The sequence below is a fragment of the Pangasianodon hypophthalmus genome, chromosome 16 (assembly GCF_027358585.1).
Source record: "Pangasianodon hypophthalmus isolate fPanHyp1 chromosome 16, fPanHyp1.pri, whole genome shotgun sequence".
In the NCBI taxonomy this organism is placed as follows: domain Eukaryota; kingdom Metazoa; phylum Chordata; class Actinopteri; order Siluriformes; family Pangasiidae; genus Pangasianodon; species Pangasianodon hypophthalmus.
The window spans coordinates 4,395,948-4,407,651 of NC_069725.1; positions in this window are offsets into that span (position 1 = coordinate 4,395,948).

Sequence of the window (11,704 nt, forward strand, 5' to 3'; positions counted from 1 at the left end):
TTGCCAAGAGGTTATATATACTTCATAACAGTATTAATGATTTATTTTTAAATGAACACATTTTGAACATATTTCAACTATTAGAAAATTTTCCTGTGAGAATCAGCATGCCTTGCAAGCACACAAATGAATTCCCTTTCATTGTTGCACTGGCATTTCTAAAGCTTGGTTAGATAATCCCGTGTAAATGTTTCAGCATGAGTGTGTTTGTTTAGCAGGAACCGGCTCCTTCAGGTCTGAAAAAGCTCCATCTATCTTTCTAGATTGATAGCTGCTTTAAGATGACCGAATGGAAAGTGAGCATGTTTCCCAATTCCAGAATGTCAAAGCTGCACAGTTCCTATACTCCTGCCAAGTAAAAAAAAAAAGTGTATGTGCATGTGTGCATGTGTCTGTGTATGCATGTACTGGGCCTGAGTATCATGGGAATGTGCTATACAGTTCTCACTAAAATGAAAACAGGTTTGATATGGAATAGGTGTTTACATGCACTCGGCGAGTTGTAAGTCTGTGGGAAGCTTCTGAAGGTGGACGATATTTCTCACTGTGTCTCTCGGCATTTCTGTCTATTTCTCAGTTTCTCTTGGCTTCTCTCCACATTTCTCTCTCTTCTCTGTTTCTCCATGTTCTGTTCTCTCTGCATTTCTCTCTGTGGCTCGCCACATTTCTCTGGGCCCCTGGAAGACTAGTGGTTAGGCCTTGGCGTTGTCAATGCCACAGCCCAGGTTCGATTCCCTGCCAGGGAGCCGACCCTAGCCCCTGGGGTTGCACAAGACAGCGCGCATCCAGTGCCAGTCCCTGGATAAAACTGGGGAGGGTTGCATCAGGAAGGGCATCAAAACTGTGCCAAATCAAATTTGTAGACCAATGATCCTCTGTGGCAAACCCCTAACAGGAGCAGCCGAAAGAACGGCAACAGTTTTCTGCATTTCTCACTGTTTCCCTATAAATTTGTCTCTGTTCTCTCTTAATTTGTCTGTTTCTCTCTGCATCTGTCTCTGTTCTCCCTGCAGTTCTCTGTTTCTCTCTGCATTTCTCTGTTCTCACTGCAGTTCTCTCTGTTTTCCTTTTAATTTGTCTCTGTTTCTCTCTTCATTTCTCTCTGCATTTCTCTCTGTTCTCTCTGCAGTTCTGTCTGTTTCTCTCTGCATTTCTCTCTGTTTCTCTCTACATTTCTCTCTGTATTTCTCTCTATTTCTCTCTGTTTCTCTCTCTGCATTTCTCTCTGTTTCTCTTTGCATTTCTCTGTTCTCACTGCAGTTCTCTCTGTTTTCCTTTGAATTTGTCTCTGTTTCTCTCTGCATTTCTCTCTGTTTCTCTCTGCATTTCTCTCTGCATTTCTCTCTATTTCTCTCTGCATTTCTCTCTATTTCTCTCTGCATTTCTCTCTGTTTCTCTCTGCATTTCTCTCTGTTTCTCTCTGCATTTCTCTCTGTTCTCTCTGCATTTCTCTCTATTTCTCTCTGCATTTCTCTCTGTTCTCTCTCTGCTTATCTCTCTGTTTCTCTCTACATTTCTCTCTGTATTTCTCTCTATTTCTCTCTGTTTCTCTCTGCATTTCTCTCTGTTTCTCTTTGCATTTCTCTGTTCTCACTGCAGTTCTCTCTGTTTTCCTTTGAATTTGTCTCTGTTTCTCTCTGCATTTCTCTCTGTTCTCTCTGCATTTCTCTCTGTTTTCCTTTGAATTTGTCTCTGTTTCTCTCTGCATTTCTCTCTGTTCTGTCTGCATTTCTCTCTGTTTTCCTTCGAATTTGTCTCTGTTCTCACTGCAGTTCTGTCTGTTTCTCTCTGCATTTCTCTCTATTTCTCTCTGCATTTCTCTCTGTTCTCTCTCTGCTTATCTCTCTGTTTCTCTCTGCATTTCTCTCTGTTCTCTCTGCATTTCTCTCTGTTCTCTCTGCTTATCTCTCTGTTTCTCTCTGCATTTCTCTCTGTTTCTCCCTGCATTTCTCTCTGTTCTCTCTCTGTTTCTCTCTGCATTTCTCTGTTCTCTCTGCATTTCTCTCTGTTCTCTCTCTGCTTATCTCTCTGTTTCTCTCTGCATTTCTCTCTGCATTTCTCTCTGTTCTCTCTGCATTTCTCTCTGTTCTCTCTGCTTATCTCTCTGTTTCTCTCTGCATTTCTCTCTGTTCTCTCTCTGCTTATCTCTCTGTTTCTCTCTGCATTTCTCTGTTCTCTCTGCATTTCTCTCTGTTCTCTCTGCTTATCTCTCTGTTTCTCTCTGCATTTCTCTCTGTTCTCTCTGCTTATCTCTCTGTTTCTCGCTGCATTTCTCTGTTTCTTGCTGCATTTCTCTGTTTCTCTCTTTTTTGTTCTTGTTTTTTTCTCTTCTGCATTTTTCATTGTTCTCTCTGTGTTTTTCCCTGGGGTTCTTTTGGGTTCTGTTTTTCTTTCTGTCCCTCACTCTCAGATCTTTTTGTCTTTGTCTCTCTGCATTTCTGTTTCTTTTTGGATTCTCTTGTTCTCTCTTGTGTAATGCTCTTTGTAATTCTCCTTGTTTCTTGTTTTCTCCTCTCTCTGCTTTTTTCTGTTCTTGTATTCTTTTGTTCTGTATTTCTCTCTTTGCACTTTTCTTTATGCATTTCTAATTTCTTTGTGTTTCTCTACTGCAGTTAAGTAAGGAAGCCAGCTACAGGCCTTAAGCTGTAGGAGAAAGATGAGAGGATGTAACAGCTTATGTTGGGGAAGGTGTTTCAATAAGAGTAGAACTTTGTTTTAAGTCATAATTACATTTTACTAGGAATTGAAGGAAAAAAATAATAAATAAAGATATTTAACAGTGGATCAGATTTCAATTTTTTCAACTGTTGACTGCTCTAGTAAAGTTGTTAAGTAAACACTTACTCCTTTCTCACAATAGGGTACACGGAAACAGATTTGTTTTATTGGACTGTTAACATATAAAGGAATGGATAATGGGCTGATAAAGATGAAACAGGTGTGCTAGAGCAAAGCGTAAGACAGAACATGCATTGGTCCTCCAGGATTTTAGACTTGAATAGGCTTGTTTGTGTGAAAACAATTAAGAGTCCAACCTTTATTTACGAGCCATCTAGACAGAACAGCAAAGCAAAATTTTCTTTTTTATCACATGGACAGATGTTTTCTTTCTGATCCAGTTGTAACCTATTAAAATCTAGGATTTCAATACAAGTGTCAGCAATTCAGTGTGGTATCTAAACCAATGTGGGGAAAAACCTAGGCCCAGAAAGAGTGAGTAAATGCAAGAAACTTCTAAGAATGCTATAGATATATAGCAGCATAAAAATGTCCATGTATAGAGCAGTTAATAACACCAAAATCTTTCCATACATTTTAGATCAAATGACCAAACCACGCATGTTACTGCCCTGTTTTAAAAAAAATCGCTACAGTCCATTAGGAAAATAGTTTCCATCACGTAATGGGAATTAGCTTAATGGTTTACACCAGATTCCTGTAGGCTTTCAGTTACGGATTTTCTGTTTACTATTAAATACCACAAGAACCCAATAGGGCCTTCTTTCATAGGTGATCATCACTGTGCATTCATTCCTCTTCAGTAAGTGCTTTATCCTGGTCAGGATCACAGTGGATCTGGAACCTATCCTGGGAACACTGGGCACTGGACACTCATTCTAGCCAATCCATCGACTGGAATGTTTTCAGGAGGTGGCAGGAAAATGAGAGAACCTGGAGGAAACCCATGCAGAATAGGGAGAACATGCAAAAGTACACACTGACAGTAACCTGAGCTCAGGATCAAACTGGGGACCCTGAAGTTGTGAGGTGCCACTATGACCTGCTCTGCTACCGTGATGACTCCAGTTTCAGAATAAGATTATATAGGAACCAGGAACCAATAGGCACAACCCATTAAACTACATTTAAACTACCTTTAAAGTACCTTTATTAAACTACCTTTATTCATTAAAATGCATTAAAAAATAATTTTTCATCAGGGCATAGCAAAGGTAGAGCATGACTATTATGGAAGTAAAAAGAGGCTGCAGTAATATGAGTGAAAGTGAGCTCAAGCCTTAACTACACAACACTTTAAACACTTTAAACAAGCAAGTGCTAAGTAACAGTACCATTTGCAGATGTTAGCTGTAATTTCATGGCCAGATCTTTAAAAGAATAACCTGAGAAAGGTTATTTATGTAACCACTACTTATTTATTGCCTGAGTACTTTTTTTTTTTTTTTTTAGAAAATTAGGCAAATTTGTAAGAACATAGGAAAAAAACCCTACAACTTTCCACTTCCTGTGAAATGTTTTTGAACATCTGATGAAAATTTTAAAGTTAAAATGGACATGAATTGCCATGTTTTGACTTTGTATTTTATTGACAACTCTCTAATTGTAAAAGTTGCAGCTCTTTATCACTCTACTTTGTTACTTTGATTACTTTCTGACTTCACTTTAATCTAGTTTTAAAATGTCTGTGTTTTTTTCACCTTATTCTTTTGACTTTTACTTCTGCCAGGCAGAAGAGATGGCTGCAAGTGCAGGCAGACTTTACTGTCACGAGTTAAAAAAAAAATCCGCAATGATAATCAAAAGCAGAGTTAAAAAACAGGCGATCAACAAACAGATTTTTCAAGGACAAAACCAGAATAAAAAAAAAACAGAAAAACAGCACAAGAATAAAAAACAAATAGCGTGCACAATATACAAAGGGTTAGCGCTGTCATGAGTTAACTCAGACCAAGACTTGGGTCTCTGTGTGTGTGTGTGAATTGAGTCCAGGTGTGAGTGATTAGTAATCAGGTGAATGTGAACATGATAGTGGCTGTGGGTGATAAGCAATGGAGTACGGCTCAGCCATGCTCTGATGCTGTGGTGTGACCTTTGAATTCTAGGGGAGCTGTTGGCACCCCTATGTGGGGATTCCCTCAGACAAGGGACCAGGTGTGACAGGTTTAAGCTTGGAAACATAGAATGATGGGGCTAGGCAGCAATGACAGATAGGTCCAGCTTATAAGTTACCTTGTCAACCGGCTGCAGGATTTTGAAGATGTAACCATGGGTCAGTTTTTGGCACTCCTGTCTTACGAGGATGTCTGGTGTGGAAAGCCACACTGATCCATTGGCTTATAATGGGTTATCTCTCCATGATGATGGTCAGCAAATTCCTTGTTTGACTGAGCCATCTGCTCTAGAGGCTGGTGAGTGTTCTCCCATACCTTTTCACTTCTTCTAAACCATTCATCCACCACAGGAGATTGGTGGGGTTTGCATTCCATGGGAACAAGGGTGGCTGATAACTTAGGACACATTGGAATGATGTGAGTTGCTTGGTTGAGTGGCAATGAGAATTCTGACTATACTAGGTTCAAGGAGACTTGACCAGTCTTATTTATTGTCTTCCTGGAACATCCACAGAAACTGATCTCCTGCTTGGCATATTCTACTTGGCCACTGGCCTGTGGGTGGTACCCAGAAGTGAGGCTGACAGTGACTCCCAGTTTTTCCATGCAGGTTTTCCCGACCTGTGATGTGAACTGGGGTCCTCTGTCACTCACTATATACTCTGGGATGCCATTAGGTCTGAGAACATGGTTGAATAATAATTTGGTGGTTTTTAAGGTAGATGGTAGAGCAGGAAATGGGATAAGGTGTAGGGACTTAGAGTGTAGTGCTGTGATGGGGAGATGGTTTCTGGGTGGTGTGGCACCTGCGAAGAGCTCAGTGGTGCAGTCATTTGGTGCATGAGGTGGTTGACTACTGACCTTGGCCTTGCTGAACACCTCCTTGAACTTCAAATAAACAGAGGGAATTTCCATTTTTGAATCCATTTCTGGACTTTCAACTGAGGTGGTGACACTGGAGACTTTGAGGCAGGTAGCATGACACCTAGGGGGCCAACAAAGAAGGTATAATGGTATAATGACCAGGAGGTATAATGGTTGTGTCTTTACAGCCATGGGAGCCCAAGAACAATGGGGTATTTAGCTGTGGTAGTGACCAGGAATGATATTTTCTCATGAAGCATGATTTCTGCGGTGCAATGTGTGCTGGGTCCTCCATCTAGTGCTTGGACTTTGATGATTTTGATGTTGAACTTTTTGAAAACTTAATGCCGATGATATTTGGTATGGACTCAGCAAAGATGAGCAAGGAGCAGGGTTGACTTGCACATGAGCGGGCTGTGGCAGCTTCTAGACATGAGGAGAACAGAGACTTGGTGTGTGGGACTGCCACGGTAGAAACAAAGTTGCTCCCTTCTGCACTTTTCTTCTTCTACAGTGGTGAGTCTTATTTGGTCTATTTGCATGGGCTCAGGTGGGCTTGTGACTTGCACATTGATTGTTTCTGTTAGTTTTCCTCTCTGATTTTGCACTAGCTGGTCCAGGCGGATGGAGAAGTCAGTGAGGGAATCTAGAGACACTTTGTCATCATGGCATGCAAGTTCTCTGTCTCTGCTGCCTGACAGAAGCCCCACTAGTGGCTTACAGCTGCCTCATAGGGGAGGCAACAATAACAGCTTGCAATGATCAACACGAAGCTCACGCAGCTTATTGGCATGGTACGAACTCGGCTAAATCAACGGTGGCACCTGCATCATGGGTTAGGCGATCAACAAACAGACTTTCAAGGACAAAATCAGATTTAAAAAAAAACTAAGAACCAGAACAAGAATCAAAACCAGATAACGTGCACAATACACAAAAGCATGTGTGTGTGTGTGTGTGTGTGTGTATACTGTTAGAGCTAGGTAATATGTTAATATCTTTCAGCTAGTTTATATAACTGGAGTTATCATGCTATATGCTACACACACACACACATATATATATATATATATATATATATATATATATATATATATATACATACTTACATACATACACACACACACTGTGTGTATGTTAAATATATATAGTTTATACTTTACTTTTTTTTGCTTTTCTATTTGTACTAGTTGAGAATTCAGTGCTGTAGGATCATGTGGAGAGAGGCATGTTTGTGCTTGCCGTTTGTTGTGTTCTGTTTGTGTAAGTTTTAATTAATTTTGTGTGTCTGTATGGTATTTTTGTGAATTTGACTTCGACCACAGTGTTGCTTGTTGGGGGTGGGCTGGGGTTGGGTAGTGGGAGGGAGTTGGGGATTTAACAGGGTTTATTTGGTTATGTACTATATCCGTTCAAATCATTAAAAAGTTTCAATAAAAAAAAGAATTCAAAGCTGTATTCAAACTCGTTAAGTGTTCCATTAGACGTCGGTGTTTGGTAAACCATTGTTCTGTGGCACTAAATATCCTTATTACTTAAATTGGTTGTTTAATTGTCACATGGATAGTTCACCTCTTACTGCCCGAAGACAAAAGCTGTGTCTGAGCAGACATGCTGAAGCGATTTAACTTTATACACACCTTTATTATTTAATAACTGTATACGCAACCATCAGGGTGTAGGCTAGGTGATTATTGTAACAAGACTTCAGTAAAACATGTGTCTCATTTCACTCAGCTTGTGTTTGTCTGCACTGCTTTCTCATGTGACTGATACGAGTGTAACTGACTGCTACTGTTATAAGCCACATGGATGAGATCTACAGCAGCACACAGAAAGGGAGATTTTCATAAATTAGATAAATTGAGGTTGAACATCAAATTGGTCCAATAAAAAACAGATCTAGATGGTGCCAAAAACACCAGGGAAATGATAATAGCAGCAAGATGCTCACGGTTTTCTTTCTTTTCTCAAGATTTCTGTGTATTAGGGGCCTAAATAAAATCTAATTCTGTCTGTCTGGTCGTCCATTCATCCACAAATGTTATTTTTCTACTTAATATTATACTTGTTCTAAGCTTTCTCTCACCCATCTACATGCATGCAGGATTTTTACAGCTTAATAACGTTAAATTCAAGCATTTTTCCAGCACTTCTAGGTGATTAGTCAGACTTCTATAAAACCACTGACTTGGAGGAAAAGGTTGTAGGAGGTTGAATAACATGAGATCCTATGCAGCTAACACTTTATTTTACATTTTATTGAAGTCCGTAAGTGTGTATTTAATGGCTCTGTAGGATGTTTGGCACAAATTATAACTTGATATAATTGTAAACACTGGGAATTTATTTCTCACTGGAGGCTTGGTGGGCTCTCAGTACATAAAAGGTTAGAAATCCTAACTAGTTGCAAAATTGTGTCAAAATTCTGCAAAATCTTTTTTAGTCCACTTACAATGGAAAATCAAGAATCTCCAGTAAATTATGCAACATGAAACACAATTAAACATTATATTGAAAGCATGCTTTTTAAGGCTTTTGAAGTATCTGTACAAACCCTGAGGAAGGATACTGCATCATTGTGTTCCCTCTTTATACTGTTTAACTTTTAATGACTCTTTTTTTCATCATTTTTAATTTTATTATTTTAGTCCCCATTGTCCTGTACAAACAAGAAGTCAATTACAAAGTGATAAGATCTTGAGTCAAGTGCCAGTGCAGAAAGTAGTTGAATTTTTCTCTTTGTAGTTTGTATATAAGAGAGCATTTAAAATGGTAAAATCTTTTAGCAAACGTTAAATAAAGACCCATCAAACAAATAAATATTAACAATAGCTGCCTGCACAGCAGATGTTACATATAAAATCAATCTGGAATTAATTCATTTGTATGAAAAGCATACAATGATCACACCACCCAAAACATAGCCAAGATTGATTACAAGTGTGAAAACAAATTTCCAGAAACATATTTCCTATTTGCCAAATATAAAATGCTGAAAACTTAACGCAGATGCATACCACTGTTCACCACAGAAGCGTCCCGCTATTTTTCATCTCTATTTGAGTCAATACTTCTATTATATAGCGCCTCTTTTTTTAATTTTGTTTTTCTTCATTAAAAATTTCATTAATGGATGCTGAGTAACAGACGTTGGTGAAACTCCTTCACTCGCTGACTGACGACTGATGCAAAACAAGAAGCAGGATGTTTGTGGTCGGAATTTAAAAGGAATGTGTGCATTCCAAACATAACATATAATGAAAGATTATGAAATGCAGAAAGGAATGAGGACACGTCATTTATACAAACAAAAATGAAAGAAGACTCTTTTATAAATCCTGCAAAGCTGCGTTTTTTTCCTCATGGGGACCAGCCAAATGTCCCCACAAGCTCAAACTGTCTGATATTCCTATGCTTGTGGGAACATTTTATTTTATTCCCCAACCCCACACACATACATGCACACACACTTGCACACACTATGTACTTGTTGCGGCTGTGTTTTACAAGAAGGACCTGTGCATTGCTCACCATGTGAACATAACTGACAATAAAACACATAATAAACATGTCATATAAACACATCACTGACACTCTGTTTTAAAAAACCCACGTTATATTTGTTACTGCACGTCCCCTTCGTTTGCTTTTATCTGTTTGTGCTCATGTGCAATAATGTCATACAAATGCATGACATTACTCCAAGTCATGACTAACCTCTTCAGGCATGTCACAGCAAAGGAATGAAGCTACAATACTGCAGAACAGACTAAATGAGGCGTTCATCTCTTAAGTTATTATCAGCCAACTGGAGCCATACACAACACATCAGAAAAATCATTGTCATCACGTTCAATTCACTTTTCTGCTCAGGAAGCAAAGACAAATTAAAATAAATGTGCATTTCTTTAGCTTTTGTTACTTTTGTTCCTGGTCCAGCTGCTCATTGATTCATTTCCTCTTCCAGGATCCTTTATCATAACCATCATAACACTGTGAAACCCAGCCGAGTTCACTGGAACTGTTACATTGCTTTGACTCAATTATTTTTCTCACAATCACTCAGTATCTGATTACATATATATTCCTGACAATGCTGAAAAAGCACACTGCATGGCAACCATTAGGAGCTTCAATTGGTTCCTGCTGGTTTTTAATGCTTTGTAAGGATATTTGGTGCTTTTCCATAAATCATTTTAACAGGTGACTGACTGCAAACACATTTGATGGTCTTCGAAAGTGATTCAAATGTGTCCCACAGGGGGTCACATGGTCTCTGATGTGGTGAACATGTGGTAACAGACTGGGGTTTAATGCCAGTTCAATTCAACTGACCTAATGACCTAATGATATCTACATGATCCTGAACTTCAGGAAATGGCTGAAGCATGAATGTTATTGCATTAATAGTTATTTAAATAGAACTGGCAAATATTCAATTAATGCAAAACAGATCACTGACAAACTGGATATATCCTGATTCAAGAATGAGAGGACTCTAAGAAGCAATTAAAAACCAATAATAAATAAATAATGCGATAAACAATCTAATTTGTGTATTTTGTCCTCCAGGATGTTTGGCATGAACTGGATAGTGTTAACACGCTAGCTAAAACTCACACCAGAGGATAATAATACACAGATTAGACATGCATAGGACTTCAATCACTCTCACTCTCACCCGGTATAACCAAGTTTGGCACACAATAATACGGAGAAACTTAGAAACACCACCCGTTGGTCATTACCAGCTATCTTGAGTTCTCTAGCTCAACGACTTCACTAGTGGGTAAAGATACACATTTCTCAATGAGGAGAGTACAGCTGACTGTCTTCTATTTTCCTCTAGCTTCCCATCAAATTAGAGAACAAATGAATGCCTTATCTATTCAGCAACAAAAAAGGTAAACCTCCATCATCCAAGAATCCTTTTAACATTTATAGTATAATATTACTTCTCCACATTCCTATTTGGTTATATTTTCACACTGTCTCACTCCTTACTGGCTGCCAGCTCCTGCCTGTCACCTTACGGTTGGATTTCTTTTGTGCCCAATGCTGGGGTATGATCATTTTTGATGCCGTACCTGAGGTCTAGATTGATGTATCTGTATAAATTTCCCAACAATTCACACCTGGCATCCCTTTGACAACTGAATTTCAACTCAGGAATTTCATAATATATATGGAATTTTTTCTCACCTGAATCAAACTTCATTCATTCGTCTTCAGTAACCACTTTATCCTAATGAGGGTCTTCATTTTTAACAAACAAACAAAAAAAATTCTACACACAGTAGCTTTAATGCTCTTCCATTGTTGCTACTGTTGATAGCTAGTGTGGTGAGACATGCCCCTATATTTCTACATGCTGTAAAGGGGATTAGTTTTTGACCACAGTACAGATAGTTCTGGATTCATTTTAGTAACTGTGCCATACCATGGAATTACTCTCGTTGAAAAAAAAATGCTGTTTGGTTGTACTTGTTTCAAGAAATCTGACACCACAGGAAAAGGTTTTTGCAGTTGTTTTGCACGAATTGTGTAATATTTCAATAACATTTTCAGGATGTGGACTGATAAACCACCAAAGCACTGTCCCCTCAGTGTGTGTGTGTGTGTGTGTGTGTGTGTGTGTGTGTGTGTGTGTGTGTGTGTGTGTGTGTGTGTGTGTGTGTGTGAACATGTTTTTATATCTTGATGGGGACCAAACACACAAGGATAGTAATATAGGATAGGATAGGAATATCTGACCTTGTGGGGATATATGACTGGTTTGCTTTTTCACAAAAGCTGCAGCTTTGTGTGTGTGTGTGTGTGTGGGTGTGTCCACATCCCTCAGCATGCCATCTCCTTTTCTGTGTCAGTATGCAGCATGTAATGAGTATGTTAAGTGTTTGATCTGATTTATTTGTGGTCCCTGCTGCCTGGTCCATTAATATCAATAGAGAGGAGATCATTTGGCTCTGCCTGCGTTGTGTCTC